At 39.5% G+C, this 21,762-nt stretch overlaps 2 long non-coding RNA genes across 3 annotated transcripts in view; one reads left to right on the forward strand and one right to left on the reverse strand.

The window, feature by feature from the left end:
- The window catches only part of LOC141361611 (uncharacterized), a 48,650-nt gene that overhangs the window by 22,577 nt on the left and 4,311 nt on the right, over positions 1-21,762 (reverse strand). The gene's annotated exons all lie outside the window — the stretch shown is intronic.
- LOC129431741 (uncharacterized) lies at positions 4,892-7,335 on the forward strand. Of its 2 annotated transcripts, XR_012367575.1 has the most exons (6): positions 4,892-4,937; positions 5,627-5,771; positions 6,087-6,184; positions 6,320-6,440; positions 6,521-6,635; positions 6,774-7,335. It is a non-coding gene; the product is annotated as an uncharacterized lncRNA (long non-coding RNA). The 2 variants fall into 2 exon arrangements; XR_012367574.1 differs by lacking the exon at positions 4,892-4,937 and having other exon boundaries at positions 4,977-5,771.

Here is a 21,762-nt window from a genome sequence, read left to right on the forward strand (position 1 = left end):
ACTATGTAAATACTATTTATCAATGAATGTGTGGATATCTATCCATTATAGGCAGATATATATAGATATAATTTTATTTAATTTTTGTGTTTAAACCAAATTTTCTAGCAGGTGTTACAACAAACCCTCTGTTTGTTACAATTAAAGGTGACATAGAGTGATTGAATGGAGTATTTATCCTTGTTCTGTTCTGTGATGTGACATGTAGACAAATTTTTTTTGTTTGGGTCTGTAATGCCTTAGAAGCTTCCTAAAAACCTCTCTCAGATAGCTCTATTAGGGTGGGGGATTTTAAACAACTGGTTTTGCACCTATTTGGCTCCCCCTACTGGCTTAACTTGCAATCTCATTACTGATTGGCTGACTTTGCTGCCACTCAAAAAATGTAGCCAATTATTTTAAAGCGAAGGGGCAGTTGCCTGTGATGTCATAAGCATCAGTTTTTCAGATTGGGCTGTTTTCTGGCTGACATTTCTAAAAGAGGAATTTCTATGAGACTGAGATGTTTAGCACTTTTTGTATTTTTGTGAATGTGGGTAGACTACCATTATTCAACAAAGACAAGGTAAAAATGGTTTCTCATTCTCTGTCCTCTTTAACAACACCTAGGGGGTAAGTTGTAACGTTTGCACTCCTGTCACTTTCGGTGTAATTGTACGATAACGGTAGGTCCCACAAACAAACTTTAAGTGTTCATTTGTATAGCAGAGATGTGTGTTGATTGGGAAAAAAAATATTAATCAAACTGAAATATTTTTTGAATGATAGAGCCAAAGCCAAAAGGCGTTACTTTGTGCCCTGCTCTCCCCTACATACTGTATCTCAATATATCTTGAAATGACACAAAAGTATTTGTAAATTTTTAGTACAAAAGTAAATTTTACGGTCATTTCTACATATTTCTACAGATGTTAAGCACATTTCAGATAAATTTGAACTTGTATAGTATCGTATAAGCTTTGTTCAACATGTATCATATTTAAGTGCTGTTGTCCTCTATCTATATCTGGCTATGATTTGAACACAAAATGCATTTTTATAAGCAAATTTCCCCTTAATTTAAATTTGTACTTAATTCAAAGAGTTGTTCAAAATATTAATTCAAATATTATAAACATTTTTATAATTAAAATTTCAAATATATACAGTAATGGCAAAAAGTAATGTACAAATTTATTCTTTATTAAATTTTATTAACAGTGTTGGGGAAAGTAAGTTACATTTAAAAGTAACACATTACAATATTAAGTTACTCCCAAAAAAAGTAATTACGTTACTTAGTTACTTTTCATGAAAAGTAATGCTTGCTTTACTTTTTAGTTACTTTGTGTTACTTTTTCTTGGCTGAGGCTTGATCTCCTTTAGACCTTGCAGGTGTTTTTTATGACTGAAAAGTTCTGCATTCAGAAATTGCATATTTCATCACAAAAATGTCGTGCTCTGGCCTGCCATCTCAGTTTCTGACTCAAACTGTTCCCACACAGGCGTGTACGCATAGTGCATAATGTGTAATTCAGTAAATATTTTTTATTTAACTTGCATTATACTTTTTGGAAAAAGGAACTCAAATATTAATGTGTACATTAAAAAGTAATGCGTTACTTTACTCGTTACTTCAGAAAAATAATATTATTACGTAATGCACGTTACTTGTAATGCGTTACCCCCAACACTGTTTATTAATGATGCATTAAACATTTTGTATGCATGTTGCATTGCTGTCTTTGCAGTATAAGTTGAAGCTCAGCTTCAAGAAGAATTTAAAGTGGGTTGGCCAAAAATGTACACAACACATCTGCTTTAGTTTACAACACCATAGCCCAGAACAATGACTACAAGATATAACCATAAAAGAGGATCAACAAACATTAATTTAATATCAGACAAAACTGTAGTCAATGTATGCTTTATTACCGGTGTGCTTTTTATTTTTCTATGTTTTTTTCATATTCAAATGAACCCAGATTCTATAATGCAATTTGATTTATCTTTTTGCCAAATTATTTTGTCCAGTTTAGTGTTTTAAGTTTAGTGCGTTTTCCATTTTGTGCCACACACCTCATATTTTAATGATTTAATCTAACAATACGCCCCAGACATTACTTTTGGTCACTTTTAAAATCAGATCACCAAAATACTGAAAATATCAGCCAATTATATAACTATATTTAAATACACCAATACACAGCATACATAGTTTTTAAGTCTTTCAAATAACTGTGGTATTGATGTTTGTTTTGTTCTTTGTTCCAGGTCCTCCCTTGCCCGAGGGCCGCACTAAAGGTTTTCCTGTCCTTTCTTGTTCTTATGACATCATCATAATACCTGTCTCGTGAGCACAAGAGTTTGAAATGTAAACTGCTATTAAATATACATTGCATGGTGGGAAATTAACTTTGGGACATAATTCTAGTGGGCTTAAAAGCCTACAATATTTATCCTATTTTCATTTAAACTTATAGTGACACTTACATCCACTCTTGCACTCTTCCAAGAAACGGTCGAAAATACTTATAAACTAATTTGCAGGGGTGTATCCTAAGTTTTGCCTAATAAGCAAATATGTTCCCTCCCCCATGCTTATAAATACCACCTGTCGAGTTTGACAGTTTGGCTAGTTAGAATTAAGAAGTCAGGGTTTGACCGGTTCTTAGGCTTTGGCTTTCAGCACTAATCCCTACTGGTGGATGTAATAACTACAGTACTAACAGATACTCTAGCTCTCTTCAGGTATATTTATCTCTCTGACATCTGTCTCTGCTATCAACAGCAAATGGGAAATCACGCTATGTCATAAAATTACATCAATGACGAAGAGAATTTGCCTATTTTAGGGAAATTTTTAAAAGACATTCACTTTAAATAAGCCTTTAACAAGCCCCAATGACAAAAACAGGAATGGCGATTGGACTCTAAACGAGCTAAATCTTTGGTTAAATTAACTTGTGAATTTTGGAAACAACCCAGCACAGGTTAAAGCCAGCAGTTGGGTTTGTCCATATTTTACCCAACCATGGGTTCAAAAAATCCAGCATTTTGTGTATTTGTAGGCTTAATAAAAAACAACAAAGTTAAAGGACAAGTTTGGTATTTTACACTTAAAGCCCTGTTTTCAGATTGTTTATGATGAAATAGAACGGTTTTGATTGAAATTTGGCCATATGATGCTGGCCCGAGAATTTTCGGGTGTTTCTTTTATCACCTTCCACCTCTATAATGGCTGTATAGGTGCACAGGAACAATCCTTCCTAAAATGCATTAAACTTTCATTTACAAAGACGTGAAACTTAGCGAGTGGTCAGGGGTGTTCACTGATATGCTCACACAAAATCACCCTCCCTCAACAACACACACTACAGTGCTGTATGTGTCCGTGTGTTCATGTGTGTGTCGTCTAGTTTCTAATGTTATGACCCTGAGAACACTAAAGGTCAGTAGGACACACCCCACCTCAGAGCTGTTATACAACATTCACACAAACACACACATAAACAAACATGTTTATTAAAGTGTGGCGTGTTCATTCCCATCAGAAACTCATATCTTGTGAAAGGTTAAAGGCAGAAATGTCACTCTGTTTATGTAATTTTTAGGCAGTGATTCTATGCCAACCGTAGTGCCAAGAACAGCATTACATTATTACACGTACAAAACATCTGATATACAGCTGCAGAAAAAATTAAGAGACCATTGCAACGGTCCCTTTAAGTTTTTCTAGATTTATGTGTTTCATTCTGTCAACTACAGTCATTTCTGCCAAATTATTAATAAAAATTGTTTTTATTTGCATTTATTTACTTAAAATTGAAATGGGGAAACGGTCAAAATAACAAAAAAGAAGCCGTATTTTTCGTTCTTCAATACTGCAGAGAAAACAAGTCCAAATGAATTTCTCAGCAACAAAATATTAACGTTTTTACATGTTTTTAGGAAAAATTCAACAGCCCTCTCACATTGCATAGTTGATCTGTCGCGTGAGCAGCTCATGCTGGGTACACACCAAAAGATAACCGGGCAGATTTTGGGCCGATTTCCCCCCTTCTGGCAAAGCTAGCTATGTCCCGATTATCTTGATGGTTCTACAAATTATCTTATCAGATTTTCTCTTGGTGTAAGGTGTGTTAAGAGTGTCCGAACCTGATCAGAAACATGTTTAATATTTACGATCAGAAATCCTAATGTGTGGGGGGAACCCTGATGAAAAACGCACGCACGCTCTTGAGATTATCCCGTGAAACAAAACAATATCCAATCAGACAACGAGATGATGGAAGACGGAAGCAGTCATGGCGCAGCACAAAGTGAAGTTGATGCAAAGTGAACTTGTACAGACCATGTTCCCGCCGTCTCCACGACTTCACCCAAACCCTTTTCTTTTTTTCCCTTGAATTTCATTGAAAATCATTCCAAACACTATCATTGACGTCTTTCTGCATATAGATTTTGCAAGACTTCCTGTGTTTACAGTCGAGACTGTTTGCATGTAGTGTACTGTATTTGAGACATCATGGCACACCACACACTATAGGAGCAAAATGATTAAATCTATGATCTATTTATCTTCATGTTTGTGGTCTATCACATTTTGAAAATCTTATAAGATGTAAAAAATGTTTTGGTAGTACCCAGCATCAGACATTTACGTACCCGTTTCACGCGCTTTCAAAACGAAACTACACAGCAAAATCACCAGTGTTAATTTTTCAGGGATGGTGTTAAATACACAGTGTTGATGCTGTTTTAACACTATCTGGTAATAAAATAACACTGCCATTGCTAGGCCAGTGTTATATCCATGACAGTGTCAGTGTAAAACAAGGGTGTTATCAGATTTCACTCTGAGCGGTGTAAATCAAGCCACGCCTCCACTAAACATTTCCTGTCAGTGTCAGGGATTTTACCGCCATTTTCTTTCAAAGGAGGACTGAAGAGAGCAGGTAAATCTCATAATATTTACATGGTTTAGCTAAATTAAACTGTTATTTCTCTGTCTGACTCTACACAGCCATATGCCAAAAAACCTAAATAAGATATTTTTCCCATTTTATTTCCCCTTTGTTCGTTATTTGGTTCAGTTTAATCAGAGCTACCTTGTGTTACGTTGTTCCCTTGTTAGTTTGGTATAAAGTTAAACTTCTAGCTTAAAGTTTTAACCAAGAAGGATAATATTAACAGGAGATATGAATGAAAGTAAGAATTGAACCATGATAAAACGCGACATGCACTACAAATTGAAGGTATGAAATTAAGTTAAATGAAAGCTCGTTTATTCACCATATGATGCTCGTTATGAGGTAACTTAATCATATAGGCTAGATACCGTGAGTTAACGAGGTCGTTTACATGCACGTGAGTGCACGGATATCGGTTAATTATTCAAATTACTGAAAAACACGGAGAAAATCGCAACCGCATCGTCATGTGTTTTTTTTTTTAGATGTAACGTTATGCAAACAGGGAAAATATCGCCAAACCAACAATTCATTTTACCTCAGAATATGCACAGATTGGATGCATTGTGTGTTGTAAGCTTTTCGTGGCGCTAGATGTCAGACAGATGCAAATAGCAAATACATACGAAAGTGTAAAACGTGTATGGCGAACATTTGTTTTTCTGTCATTATAGATGCTAGTTTGGTGAAAGTACACACTGAGTGCTTCAAATCATTCAGAAGAGATGCTGTTTTTAGGGCAGTTTATAAAGAAGACCTGACATGGATGACTTCCAATGAGAAACGACTGCTAATACTTATATAAATTCATTACAGAAGGTAAGTTTCATTTATACATATAAATCATTTTATTTAACATAACTGAACAGTTAACCAATCTTTTTAGTATATGTAGTTTTGTACATATTATGGTTATTAATCAGGCAAGAAAGTGACATGACCTGCTGCCAACTTTAATAAAAATATATTATCTTCTCATACATTGTTTTGCTATTGATATCATATTAAATAGCAATCAAATTGATTACTATTTTGAAAATGTATAATTGAAGATTCATATTGTCTTGAGTGCTGTTTTTAATATAAAAAGAATGTTGAGTTTTCAGAGTCTTTATTGTCATTTTTTTGTAATAGGACCCTACCAGACTATATTTGAATACGGCATACCAGTGAATTCTGGAACTGTTATTCCTTAACCCAGTTTGGAGGATAAGAGCTTACCAACTAGTTATGTGAGTACACACAGTACTTTAGTACTGTACACTGTCTCTAACATGATTATACTGAGATGATTTTGATTCAAATAACGGTTAAAACTGCATCCTTTTTGGTATTTTCTTGACCCTTTTGTCTTTGAAAATCTGCAGAAATATGCTGAGGTGATGTATTGCAAAATAGCCAACATACAACAATTAAAGGATAATTGCAGACTATATCCTGATGAAGATATGGATGACCCTCTGTCTGGTCAACAGGAGTTTAAATATGGTACGTGTAAATGGGTTTGCTACTTTTACGGTTTTAAAGTTTAACTGTATACTCATGGTGTTTAAATTCTGTTTTGCTAGGACGGGACAGTTATGTGGCAGCTCTTCCCTGGCTCATTCACCTCTTGCCTTCATTTGTGAAAGGAGGAAAGACTGGAGAGGGTCAATGTGCATCTGAAGCTACTGATTGTGCTGTGTAAGTTTTTTTGGTATTTTGTTAGTTGTTTATTCAGCAGTTAGTTTGCTTGCATTGTTCACCCCATGTAAATGCATACAAGTTCATTAATACACATCAAATACATTCATCAAATACACTCTTTTAAAACACTCTTAGGTGATGAGCATCAATCCATGCTTTGAGGTGGATGGATCAGCACAGCCCTGCCTGCTCTGCGTTGGGAACAAAAGTTGCATCCAGAATTTTTGCATCATTCTGGACCAAAAAGCCATTCCCTGCATGATGAAGACCACTGATGCAGCCTTCCAATACTGTACAGTAAAACAATTACAGAACTAAATACCCGGTTGGAACGTATTTAAGAAAAATGAAACGTCTTTTGAATTGAAATGTCTGTTTTGTTATGGAAAAATCTTTAGTATTGTGAAGGATAAGCATTTCTGGTTGCCGATAAGGTAATTGCATGTATTTTAATGTTCAAGTTTTGAGTAGGGTGGCTAATTTTTTTTAACTCTTATTTGATTTATTAAAGACCTTTATAATAAGTGGTTTTCATGTCACTGCGCTGTGGTATAAGATAACTTTCATTATTCCATACTGTATTCTGTTTCTAATTGTAGCTGAGGTATTTAAATAAGCAGTGTTAAATGCAAAGTGTTGTGTGTATCAATGTAAATATTAAATGTGATTTACTTCAATAAAAAGAGGTTTTGCAATATTTCTTGTCATTTTTCTATTATAGAAACAACCCATTAGCAACAAAAGTGGCTATTACTCAGTATTTTAACACTTAACATTGTTGAATTCACATTACACTGGTGTTGACCTTAAATTAGGAGTGTTAATTTTTAACACTGTATTTCTGTGCCAACACCAGTGTAGTGTGGAAACAACAATGAATAGTGTTGAACAAAGTGTAAAATTTAACAATATTGAGTGTTAAATTAACATATAATGGGTGTTGTTAAATTAACACTACACTTTTGACTAAATTAACACAGTGTAGTGTGGACACATATACACACTTTGCAGGTGTTAAATTTGACACCGTGTGTGTTATTTTAACACCAGTGATTTTGCTGTGTACGGCAATCAGACGCTTTAGTTTTATCAATGAAAGGCTAAAAATAGCGCTGTTCACGCCAAGTCAGAAAAGACGTAAAACTTGTGTTTAATACCTCAGATTAGATAAATGGGTGGAGAGAAGGCAACCGCGTGTGGCTGTTGAACGCATTCAACCACATGTGCGTTCCGCAACTACAAAGCGATCAGATCGAAAGTGGTTTCGACTACCTCTGGATGTGGTTGAAAGTGGTCGAAAGTGGATGAGCTCAAAACGTTTTGAACACTGTTTTCACCTGGCATTAACGTCGTTGTGATCCGATCGATGAAAACGCATGTTAATACCAAGTGTAAACAGCCTCTTTGAATCGCGCTCTGGCCCGATCACACTGTTCAAAAAGCAGACCTTGTTCATATTACTACCTCAAAGGTACATATTGCTACCACCTATTAGCTTCATATTGACATTAGCTTTGAAATGTGAAAGAAAGTAGTGTTTTATTTTAGATACAATGCATTAGGGGTGACCCCGAATAGTCGAAGATTCGATGCATCGATAGGAGAAGCCTGATTCGACTACCAATCTCACAGTCGAATCCTCGCATATGTGTTATGAAATGAGGATCATTCAATTTTGGCCATATATGGGTGCACACATTATCTGATTTCACATATAACAGCTTTCTCACAATATATTAATATACAGCATATAATGATAATGCTGCAAATAATATGTGAAGTAACAGCTTTCAATAAATATTTTTAAAATGCATTAATAAATCCAACATCCCTGTGACCGGGCTACACGGAGGTTTCTTCGTTAATAAAACATTGCCTCTTTGTTTCTACATTTAAAAGACAAAGCTGGCAATTATATTATGGCTATACTTTTCTATTCTTTTAATAAATTATTTTGTTTTATTTATAAATCACTCTGGGTTATCTGATTTAACTATTTGGCTTGTGTTTTGTTTTTGTGCACTTGAGGCATTTTGCATATTTGTTCTGCACTTTGTTACTTCTGACCTTATTTTATTTAAAAAAATGTATCTATTATAAACGTAAATTCTGATCTAATTTAAGTCTGTAAATTTTGGATAGCTTTTCGTTGTATCGATGTTGCGCTATTGCGTGCTGGCCATGTTTGCGCATGTAATTTAGCCGAACGGGCGCTCTGCGTCTCATATTTAGAAGTTCATCAAACTAAACATTAAAAAACGGATGTTTTTCGACGGGTATAAGTTTTTAAAATGTATTTATCATACATTTTGGTTATCTTGTCAAAAGCTAAACTACAAAACAGGTAAGCCGTTTTTTAAAATGTCGGTGATGAAACGGAAACTATCTGCACCGAACCTATTTCTGCCTGACACGAATGTCTTTCTTGTGATTTAATATTATGGTTGGTGTTCACTTTTAAATGATAGCAAAGAGATTCCTGAAATAAATAATATCATCAGGTCTTTCTGTATCTAAAGTGAATACAGAGATGATCAAAGTCAGAGCAAGCAAGCAGGTATTTCTGTGCTAAATAATAACGCATAGTGTCTATAAAATCATTAATTTCAGTGTTTTTCATGTTATAAATTAACGTTTAATGAATTGTAAATAAAGATTAGTTTTTATTATTTGCAGTCACAATCACAAATTATTTGTCATTTCTCATTTGTCGGGGTTTTTTTTGGTCATGACTGCTTTGACGCGCTATATCTCCAAATTAAATAAAAACACCTAATTGTAGCCGGGGTTTCCAAGGCAAAATAACCTTTGTTATTTTTTTAGGTTTAGTTATCAAAATGTATTTTTGTGTGATGTTCTGTAGATCGTGGCTTTAAAATGTTATGAGGAATAAATAAACAAATGTTGCCTTATATATTTTACCTTAAAAAAATAAATATATAAATGCATCGTCAGTTTTGTCTTCGTTCATCACTTGAAAGACAGTTTTGGTCACTTTAACAGAAAGTTGTTTATGTGTGCTGCTTATGAAAGAAAATAAAAGTTACCAATTTGTACCTGGTCTGGCCCCCTCCCAACCCATGCAGACAAACATAGATATGATTCGACTATCGGTCGACTATGGAAAGATTCGACAATTCTGATTCAAATATGTAAATCCTTAGTCGAGGACACCCCTACAATGCATATATGTATTAGATATATAATAGTAAATGGTATATTTTATACTTAAATACAGGGTTCCCACACTTTAGTTAACTTCAAATTCAAGGACTTTCCAGGTCTAATACCCTCAAATACAAGAACTAAATGTGGGGACACATTTCAAGTGAGAGCAAGGTTACATTGAGTTACCTTTTAAGATACATTGTTACAGTTCACTTTCGAGGGAACTTGCGCTGCGTCACTGCGGTGACACTTTGGGGACGCCACCAAGGGTATGTGCATCTGAATGTGTATATCAAATTCAACTAATGGTGAGGCTTAACGACAAAGACAGGGTGACACGGTAGCCAGGAAGTATATCGCTATCTGAAATATTGCCAAAGACAGCGTTACAGAGACGCAGGAAGTATTTCAAATGAGACGCAGCGTCTCGTTCCCTTCTCAGGGAACAACAGTTACATACGTAACCCGAGATGCAATCCATTAAAACACACAAATGTTAATATTAGGTACGATTTACGATTTATGTTTATGACAAAGGTATTCACGACATTACTGTCCGACGTATGGGGTTCAAGTCATTCACTTATTTTTGTCCACTTCTTTCCAGTGTCATGTGATGGGAATTTGTTAAGAAATGAACAAGCGAGTGCACAGCATTTGTCTTCTTCTAAATGTATATCATCACAGGAGCACCGGTCAATGACTTTAGGTCTATTACATTGTAATAAGAGGAAAGCAGCAGCATTTTTACTGGTGGTTTTGTAATGATGAACAGTGTGTGTGTGTGTGTGTGTGTGTGTGTGTGTGTGTGTGTGTGTGTGTGTGTGTGTGTGTGTGTGTGTGCTTATAAAGTAAACAAAACTGGGTTGTGAGTTAAGTCCCATGTGACAATCTTAGTTACATAACAGCAACTGTAATCCCCCCTCCTCTCTCTCTCTCTCTCTCTCTCTCTCTCTCTCTCTCTCTCTCTCTCTCTATTTTCTATAAGCTATTGTGTATTGTGTGTTAGGAGTGACAATGCCTTAAGGAGTTACAGTAGCTTCTCTCTGTGACAGCCTCCTCTCTCTCTTTAGTATTTTGTATAAGAGTGAAACCATTTATACCAGTAGTTTACTCATATACCATTAAATGAAGACACGAACATACACACAAAGAAAAAATATTTGCCTTGTCGCAAACATTTAAGCGTTGTAAAAGTATCTGCAAAAATACCGGCTTACTACTATAAAACTACATTGGGGTAACTTTGTGTAAGCTATAATCATATTACGATTACCTGACTGCATGGTAATCATTTTTATAGAAATATTATACACCATCTGTCACGACTTCTTAACTGACTATTACCCAATAATGGAGATGTTACCAATGAGGACATCACCGCAGCACAAACACATTCTGTCACGGTAGGAAAATCCATTGTTTTCCTCCGTGTCATGTTTGTATGTGTGTGTTGTTCACTTACCCTGCCATGTGCTCGTTAGAGCAATCCCTGTCACCTGTGTGTTGATTGTCTCGCTCCAGCTGTTCATCATTACATCATCTCCATATATACTCACCTGACTTTCTGTTCCCTGCCAGATTCTATTGTTTGCTCAGTCTCCGTGTTGCTTGGTTGTTCCGTGTACATTGGATTACGTGTTTCAGTTTGGATGTGTATTGTCGTCGTCGTCTTCGTGTGGATGTTCCGTGTCAGTCTGGATTTCACCACTGCTCACCACTCCACCAACGTCGCACTCAAAACACCAACTTCCACCGTAGTCATCGTCACCATTGCCAGCAACAACACCGGACTGGATTACTTCCGCATTGACTTTGAATACTCTCTCTTTGTTTATATTTAATAAACATTGTTTCATTTTACACCTGCGTTTGCTTCCGTCTCTTACAAGTCATTACAGAAGAATCTGGCCAACATGGAAGCAGCAGGTGGTCAACCAATCTCCGCGTTGGAGGAGTTTCTCCAGCGATCGATGGCTCGTATGGATCATCAGGATAAGACCATCGAAGATATGCGGAAGGCCGTCCAGGTAATGGTGGCGAAGGTTTCCGAGCTCTCTCAGCGATCTCCAGTCATCACGCCTCCCACTGCGCCACCCATGCCGCCCGCACCATCTTCACCTCCAGGGGGTAGTTTCATCCCGGAACCGAGACTTCCGATCCCGGAGAAATACGCCGGTGAGCCCAACTATTGTCGTACTTTTCTCTCTCACTGTTCTTTATATTTCGCCCAACAGCCCCGGACATTCTTCCTCGAGGAAACCAAGGTAGCGTTTACGCTCTCACTTCTCTCGGGCAAGGCTGCCCTCTGGGGGACGGCGGTATGGGAAAACAAGGACAGCTGTTGTTCCTCGTTCGCCTCGCTTTCTGTAGAGATGAGAAGGGTTTTCGACCGCTCCGTCGCCGGGAGGGAGGCCGCCCGTCTCACGGATCTCCAGCAGGGGGAGCGGTCGGTCTCAGACTATGCTATCGAGTTCTGTACCCTGGCGGCGGAGTGCAGGTGGAACGAGGAAGCGCAGTGGGATCAGTTTCTGCATGGGTTGGCGGATCGGATCCAGCGAGAGATCGTTACGGCGGAGTTACCCACCTCTCTTAATGGGCTGGTGGATCTGGCGATCCGGGTTGACGCACGCCTGTCCATTTCAGTCAGAAGAAGGACTCACGCCACGTCCCAGTTGAGAGGGGAGGATGCAGGTCCATCCAGTGAAGTGTCCGCCGGCGGTCTCTCAGATCCGGAGCCCATGCAGGTGGGTCGAGCTCGGTTACCCCGGGAGGAGAGAATGCGGCGGAGATCCCTGGGACTTTGCAGGTACTGTGGCGAGCTGGGTCACCAATGTCCGCGGTGCCCGGTTAAAGGACCACACCCGATAGCCAGGCAGAGGCTACTTTCGGGCGGGATCTCCGCACAGAGGACCTCTATGACATCTACCTTCCTCCCGGTGAGACTACGGTGGTCCACGAAGTCACACACTGGGCACGCACTTCTGGATTCGGGGGCGGAGGGCAATTTCATCGATAGCTCTCTGGCACGTAAGCTTCAGCTACTGTTCATTCCACTCACCCACCAGATTGAGCCCTTCGCCCTCAATGGACATCCATTACCCACTATCAAGCACACCACTGCACCCATTACACTCATCACATCTGGGAATCACACTGAGACAATTTCATTTTTTATTACTGACACTGCTCTCACCCCCATAGTTCTTGGACATCCTTGGCTTCATCTCCATAATCCCAGGATCGACTGGAGATTGGGTTCCGTTATCAGCTGGAGCGAGGAGTGTCATAAGTCCTGTCTTGTCTCTGCTTGTGTTTCTGTGTCTGAGTCTGTGTTTCAGGGGAAAGCAGTGGATTTGTCTACCGTGCCCGCGGAGTACCACGACCTGAAGGAGGTGTTCAGTAAGTCGCGGGCTGATTCTCTTCCTCCTCATCGTCCCTATGACTGTGCGATAGACTTATTGCCAGGTACGTTTCCGCCTAAGGGCAAGTTATACTCTCTGTCCGTTCCGGAGATGGAGGCCATGGAGAAATATATTTCTGATTCTCTGGCAACGGGGTTCATTCGCCCTTCCTCATCTCCAGCGGGGGCGGGGTTCTTTTTTGTGGGTAAGAAGGACGGATCCTTGCGGCCTTGTATTGATTACCGAGGGTTGAACAACATCACGGTAAAGAATACCTATCCTTTGCCGTTGATGTCTTCAGCCTTCGAGAGGTTGCAGGGAGCGTCCGTCTTCACTAAATTGGACTTACGTAATGCATATCATTTGGTTCGCATCAGGAAAGGGGATGAATGGAAGACTGCGTTTAACACCCCTCGTGGCCATTTTGAGTACTGCGTGATGCCTTTCGGGCTAACGAACTCGCCGGCAGTCTTCCAAGCACTCGTTAATGACGTGTTGCGAGACATGGTAGATCAGTTCATATATGTTTACCTGGATGACATATTGATTTTTTCTTCGTCTCTCCAGGAACATTTGCAACACGTACGACGAGTGCTTCTGCGGTTGCTAGAGAATGGGCTTTTTGTCAAGGCGGAGAAATGCGTTTTTCATGCACAGTCTGTTTCTTTTTTAGGACACATCATTTCGACTGAGGGTGTTCGCATGGATCCTGAGAAAGTTAAGGCTGTGGTAGATTGGCCATCCCCAGAGTCTCGCAAGGCCCTGCAGAGATTTCTGGGGTTTGCCAATTTTTACCGGCGTTTTATTCGCAATTTCAGCCAACTAGCCGCACCTCTGACTGCTTTGACCTCCCCTGGTTTGACGTTCAGGTGGTCAGACGCAGCTGAGGCTGCGTTTGCCAAACTGAAAAGCTGCTTTGTTTCAGCTCCCATTCTCGTTACCCCTGATCGTTCACGTCAATTCATAGTGGAGGTCGACGCGTCAGAGGTGGGGGTAGGAGCAGTGTTGTCCCAGCGCGCATCCTCAGACGGAAAGGTTCATCCTTGCGCGTATTATTCCCATCGTTTATCTCCTGCGGAAGTTAACTATGACATTGGCAATCGAGAGTTGTTGGCGGTCAAGCTAGCACTGGAAGAATGGCGTCACTGGCTTGAAGGGTCGGGTGTACCTTTCATTGTATGGACGGACCATAAGAATCTCGAATACATTAGAACTGCCAAAAGACTTAACTCCAGGCAGGCTCGGTGGGCATTGTTTTTCGGTCGTTTCGATTTTACACTTTCTTACCGGCCGGGTTCCAAAAACATCAAACCCGATGCTTTATCCCGTCTTTTTGAGCATTCCGATCGTACTGCTACTCCCGAGCCCATTTTACCGGAGAAAATCATTATCTCCGCGCTCAGATGGGAGGTCGAATCGAAGGTTTTGACAGCCTTAGAAGGGGTAACGCCCCCGGCTCGCTGCCCACCGAACCGTTTATTTGTGCCGGAAGGGTTACGGTCAGACGTCCTCCAGTGGGGTCATGGTTCCAGTGTTGCTTGTCACCCAGGGGTTAGTAGAACTAGGTTTCTAGTCAAGCAACGATTTTGGTGGCCTGGTATGGCTCGTGACGTCCACGACTTCGTCTTGGCTTGTTCGGTTTGTGCCGTTGGTAAGACTTCCAATCGTCCTCCAGATGGGTTACTTTTACCGCTGTCTGTCCCTTCGAGACCCTGGTCCCACATTTCGCTAGATTTTATTACCGCCCTCCCACCCTCTAAGGGTAATACGGTGATTTTGACCGTAGTGGACCGGTTCTCGAAGGCGACCCATTTCATTCCCTTGCCCAAATTACCATCAGCCAAGGAAACAGCGGTAGCTGTCATTGACCACGTCTTCCGAATACATGGCCTCCCGACAGACGTGGTCTCTGACAGGGGTCCCCAGTTTGTGTCCAAATTTTGGCGAGAGTTCTGCAAATTGCTAGGGGCGACTGTTAGTCTTTCGTCCGGGTTTCATCCCCAGAGCAACGGTCAAACCGAGCGAGCCAATCAGGACGTCGAAAGGGTGTTGCGATGTCTGGTTTCCAAGAATCCTTCGTCCTGGTGTCAGCAACTCTCAATTGTGGAGAACGCACACAATTCTCTGCCGGTGTCATCTACGGGCATGTCTCCATTCAAGTGTAGTTTAGGGTACCAACCACCTAATTTTGTCAGTACTGAATCCGAGGTGTCGGTTCCCTCCGCTAACGCACTAGTCCAGAGGTGCCACCGCACCTGGACCAGAGCTCGCAGAGCTCTGCTCCAGGCAAGGTCAGGCACCAAGGCCAAGGCATATCGCCTCAGGTCGAAGCATCCACTATACGTAGTCGGTCAAAGAGTGTGGCTTTCAACCCAGAATATTCCGATGCGTTCCGTCTCGAATAAACTTGCTCCCAAATTTATTGGCCCGTTTTCTGTTACCAAAATCATTAATCCGGTAACAGTGCGTCTTAGCCTTCCTCCTGCGTACAGGAGGGTTCACCCCGTCTTTCACGTTTCCAAAATTAAACCGGTGATTTTTTCCCGTCTTAATCCGCCTGCCCCGGTGCCCCCTCCGCCTCGTATCGTTAATGGGGAGACCACTTATTCGGTTAACCGTATTCTGGACTCCAGACGGAGGGGACGCGGATTTCAGTACTTGGTGGATTGGGAAGGTTACGGTCCGGAGGAGAGAAGGTGGGTTCCTGCTCGGGACATACTGGATCACCGCCTTATTGATGAATTCAATCAGCAGGTAAAGCAGGCTGGGAACGCCGAGGGGCGTTCCTAGGGGAGGGGGTACTGTCACGGTAGGAAAATCCATTGTTTTCCTCCGTGTCATGTTTGTATGTGTGTGTTGTTCACTTACCCTGCCATGTGCTCGTTAGAGCAATCCCTGTCACCTGTGTGTTGATTGTCTCGCTCCAGCTGTTCATCATTACATCATCTCCATATATACTCACCAGACTTTCTGTTCCCTGCCAGATTCTATTGTTTGCTCAGTCTCCGTGTTGCTTGGTTGTTCCGTGTACATTGGATTACGTGTTTCAGTTTGGATGTGTATTGTCGTCGTCGTCTTCGTGTGGATGTTCCGTGTCAGTCTGGATTTCACCACTGCTCACCACTCCACCAACGTCGCACTCAAAACACCAACTTCCACCGTAGTCATCGTCACCATTGCCAGCAACAACACCGGACTGGATTACTTCCGCATTGACTTTGAATACTCTCTCTTTGTTTATATTTAATAAACATTGTTTCATTTTACACCTGCGTTTGCTTCCGTCTCTTACAAGTCATTACACATTCACACATGTGATTTATAGTGTGCAGCGACCTAAACCGACACCTCTCCATGTGGGCCCGGTAAATCTCAACCGCTGAGGAGTCTTGACATAACCACTCAAAAAGGAAGTTTTCTGAGGACTCGGGGGCCAGAGCTTTGAGGAGCACTACTGTGGTGCCGCTGGGATGACGCATTAGCATTGACGCAAGTTAGCATTTTAGCACTTCTGGTTCCACTGTCCTGAAGTCAATGGGTTTTGGTTTAACTCTTAAATAAGATCTTGGGTTAACAAGGTTATTCTACAACATAAAACACACAGTAACTCGTGACTTTTTAAAGCTTTAATGTGTATTTAAAAGGGTGATTGCTAACAAGTTACTACATGGGACTACACACTTTGTCAGGGACTTTAAACCTCTCAGATCTCAAAAACAATGCAACACAGGCATTATTCCCAACAAAGATTCATCCACATTCAATTTTGACAAATTTCGGTAAAAACGTGTTTTCTATACCAAGAAAGTGACAAGATGAAAACCACTATTTTCTGTTACAAACTTTCACATAGCATCTTTAGGTTATAAAAACATAAAAAATTCAAATCAATAACTTGATTTTTAAAGATTTATTATAAAAATGAATTATTTTTTCCACAAAATGCAATAAATCTATTGAATCAATAGCCTATATAAATGTGCATACATCTTTGCCATGTTATATTCATTTAGTTGAACAGTTGTACACACTGATTAAAAAAATAAACATTAATGGCATTAATCAAAACACTTACTTTGTCATATTAAGATCACTGTCATTGCTGCGGTTATACTTGTCGCTTAGCATTTTTCACAGCGATCAGCTGTAAAATGTTTTGGTCCTGCTCGATTTTCGTTGACTTTGAGTAAAATAAAAAGTTTTTCATAAGATCCCCTGGGGTCAATGTGTTAGCATGAGAAACTTGATGCTGTCGGGAGATAAGCACCAGTCTCCCGAGTGCTTTGCGTAAATTATTAGATGTTGATGGCGTTTCTTTCTCATCACAGAAAACCATCACAGGTTTATCAATGTAATTAAAGTATTATTTTGTTTTGTTTGTTGATCACGAAGTACAAAGTAGATGAGGAAAACTAGGATTCCGTGTACTCAGCGCGCCGCCATGTTTGTTTACATTGCGTGACTGGTGGGCTGTAATTTCAGGAATGGATTTATTGCGTTCTGTAAAAAAGGAGGAGTGGCATTTATTGCATTTTGGGAAAAAGGGAGAAAAGATGACAGAATAACACGGCGAATATTGGATTTTGCATAAAATTTAAGAATTTACTTTTAAATACTGACCTGATATAATACTGATTTTGGCAGTAACTCATTTTTTCAAAAATGCCGTTTATCGCGTTTTGGAACCAAACTCTTCATTTTGTTAGCAGGGATCATGTTTTTAAATGTGCTTAATAAAGTTTAAAAGAGCTGTCGAAAGCTTGGTGGGGTGAGGTTGATGTCGAGAGAGCATAGTGTAGTTCGTTTGTAGCCTAAGGTTCAAGGGCAGCTGGTGACTTTTCTTCCGTTTGGAGTGTGGTGTGTGGCTCGTCATATCAAAATATGTGTTCAGTGCGTCATGTGAACCATGTGCATTATGCTGTACACGCCTCGAAAGCGTTTATGATAAAAGAGACCCTCACATTCAGAAAATACTTGCAAGACACTAAGTTAAAGTGCACCTATTTCATTGGTAAAAAAGTTATTTAGTGTGTTTGGGATAATACAATGTGTTCGTGTGGTTTATGGATAAAAAACACATTATTTTCCACAAATCGTACCTTTTTGTAGCTCCAGATATACTGCTTTCCTCAAACGCATTGATTTTGTACAAAACTCATCGATCTGAAAAGCTCTGAGTCCCTGATTGGCCAGCTAATCTGTACGTTGTGATTGGCCTGAATACCTCTGATGTCAGCCGGAAATATGACACTGTTAACTTACAGGTTGTGAGTTGTAGTCCAAGAAAACAGATTTACGTTGATAAACAATAACACGTGTTATTGTTTACTTTGGGTTTGTACCTTTTGCATATCGTTAACATGTACTAATACACACTTACACACCAAAGGAAATGTAAAAACGTGAATCTGACAATAGGTGCTCTTTAACACTAAAATCTGATTACACATGAGATTAAGCAAGTTTCTGGCCAACGCGAACGTCTCTTTTATCATAAACCCCTTCGAAGTGTCTGTCGCAGGCAAGTTTTTTGACTTGATGCATTATGCACACAGTTTTACATGATGCGCCGAACACATATTTTGACATGACAAGTCCCACACATGACGGGCTAAATACATGTTTTGATAAGCTTCGCATCTTAACCAATGCTAATGTTAGCTTTTTATTTCTAGTAAACACATTTAAAGGTTGTATTCATCTGTGAAGATTATCTTGTTGGACAAAACGTGTAAGTGTTTGTAAGTGTTTGTCTTATTTTTTGCGACACTACCAAAGTCTGTGGGAAAAATAAATATGCAGCTGGCCTACAAAAAATCTGTCTTCATTGCCTGCATGCGTCATCTATTATCAGTAACCAACAAAGAGATACACACACAATGCTTTTATCAAAAAGGGATTTTGGTCCTCTGTAATTGTATCTACATTTTAAAATTATTTTAAGGTCCTTGCCATAAAAATATAAATGTTAGTATGTTGTACAGTAGCGGATTAGAGGTCAAGTGAATCCAAAGGTCCACCAAAGCCATCTTGGATCAAATTTGCTTCTTTCACTGTAACCCCTTTAAGGCAAAAGAACATTCTGTCTTTCCAAATAAGCATCTTCTCGTGACCTCATATGATACATATCACCTTCGCTTTAGATTACGCTAATGGAGTGTTTAGGACTCGAGTTGAATGCTCGTATTCTTGCATACGGCTCACCTAATCTGAGTCACACACACTGAAACTGAATTACAAATCCTTGCTTAACTTCACATGACTGATGGGATATTTTTGGACTGTTTGTACCAAAAACTCGCCTAATTAGTAACGGATATTGCTCTGTTCCGAGCTATATTTAAAGACAAACTCGCAAGAAATGGGAGTCTCATCAAAGGAAAACAATTTTGTGAGCTGTGTGCCAATCCCCCACCCTTCCGAAACCACATCTTACGTTCATTCAGAGAAAAGTGGCCGCCAAATTATTGGCGAGCAAGATGCAGTACATTTTTGTAATTGAATACTATCTTATGCCAATTTGTACTGTAAGTATTTTAGGTGGCTAATTTGTAGCATTTGCTTTGACCCCTGTGATGTTAGGGTTAAGTGTGGGGTTTCATTATTGTTTTTTATGATAATCGTACATTTTTGCATGATTAACTTTGTATGAATTCAATAATATATAATATGATATTAAATAAAATATGTACGAATTCTCATGAGATCAGGCTGGAAAATCTGTTTAAATTTCTTGGTGCATACAGTATATGACAAAAAATGTGTAAAAATTATTGTTACATTTATTGCTTCAAGTTTTCTTACTGACATCTCAAATTCAACCTCATGGTAAGCACAGAGTTGATGGTACCTATTGACTTACATAGTATTTGTTTTCCTATTATGGAAGTCAACATTGTGCCTAACGTCAGTTATCAAAATGTCTTCTTTTGTGTTAAACAGAATAAAGAAACTCAAACAGGTTCAGAAAAACATGAGGTTGAATAAATGATTGAATTTTAATTTTAATTTCATATCCTTGCCCCTGTAAACCACGGCTTTGAGGGATTTGCTTCATTCAAAACATTTGATGGAGTATCTCGTCTTCTATCCTAAATTGTTTTTGTTCCCTGTATTGAAAATGTGGTTTACAATAATAAACCAGGCCTACCTCAAAATAAATCAGATTATTACCAAGTTTCATGTGGTTGCAAACCAATCGCTCTCAACGTTTAGATTTTTTAAGCTACCTTGTAAGCTAGCTGTCAGCGCTACATTGGGTTTACAGTTAGCGCTCTATCGGTTCAAAGCCTAATGACTGTTTATCAGTGGTTTCGGCCTTACTGTTAATGAAAGGGTGGTCGGCCACCTCAGGAGCCTAGTCATCTCTTCTTGGCCTCCGATAAAAGGAACCGACTCGCCAGGCTTTGATAGTTCTGCCCTAAAAAACTAAAACTTGGGGACTTGGCAGTCAAAAGAGCTTCACAACAAACTTGCAAGACCACGTATTGTGCCTTCAGGGTGGAAACGCATTTAAGAGGCCAGATACTCGACTGAATTAATGGTGCGTTTGGTGTCAAGCCTCTGAGGTGACTCGCCATCAGACTGGAACCGCAGACTTTTTCCCATTACTTATACTGCAAAAAAACATTTTCTTAATCTGCATTAACGTTTTTTTTATTTGATGGTCACTGCTTAGCGCTCTCTCTCTCTATATATAAATAATATTTCATGTCGCCTGGTGGCCATGGTGGCCTAATCAGCCACCTAGTTCGCCTAATGCCTTAGGCCGGCTCTGCATACAGTCGTCTGTTTTTGGTGTTTTCCCCTATGTCTGGGTTCGGCTCACCCCTCTTCGAGTCAGATAAGGACACATCTGCTGAATATTATCCCCTAGACTGCTGTGGGGCCCTTTATACATCAACCCCTAACATACTGCACACACGTACACACATGTACACACATACACCCCTCACGCTTTTCAAACACATTCGCATTCTTTGTTCTCCCATTCTCTAACTCCATCATCCATCTATCTTACCTCCATCTATCTGCTCTGTTCTGGTGTCTTAGCATTCCTCCGTCTAACACATAATGTCTACTTTTTGTTTACAAGTTTGTACTGTTTAGCTTTTCATTGTTTTCTGCCTCTGCTCTGGTTTGCTTATCTTTATTCTTTCATCTAGGCCTTTATTTCTTCCTGTTACACTCTTAAAAAATAAACATGGCACACAATGCCATTGAAGAACCATTTTGGCTCCATTAAGAACCTTTAACATCTGGAGATCCTTTCTGTTTAACAAAATACAATACAAAGGTCTACACTCTTGACAATAAAGGTGCTTAAAAGGTTTTTCAGAGCAATGCCATAAAAGAACCTTTTTGGTTCCACAAAAAACACCATTTGAACTATTTCTTTTACACATTTTTATAATGAAGAGGCTTTTGTAGCACCTTTATGTTTAAGAGTGTATGTGCTTTTGATCACTTTTTCAGCCTACTGGCAAGGCATAACCAATAAAGCATGTCAAATCCAAAAAGGTTGATTGAGAGTTAGTGCAAACTATTTTAAA

The sequence above is a fragment of the Misgurnus anguillicaudatus genome, chromosome 24, assembly GCF_027580225.2.
Source record: "Misgurnus anguillicaudatus chromosome 24, ASM2758022v2, whole genome shotgun sequence".
Taxonomy (NCBI): Eukaryota; Metazoa; Chordata; class Actinopteri; order Cypriniformes; family Cobitidae; genus Misgurnus; species Misgurnus anguillicaudatus.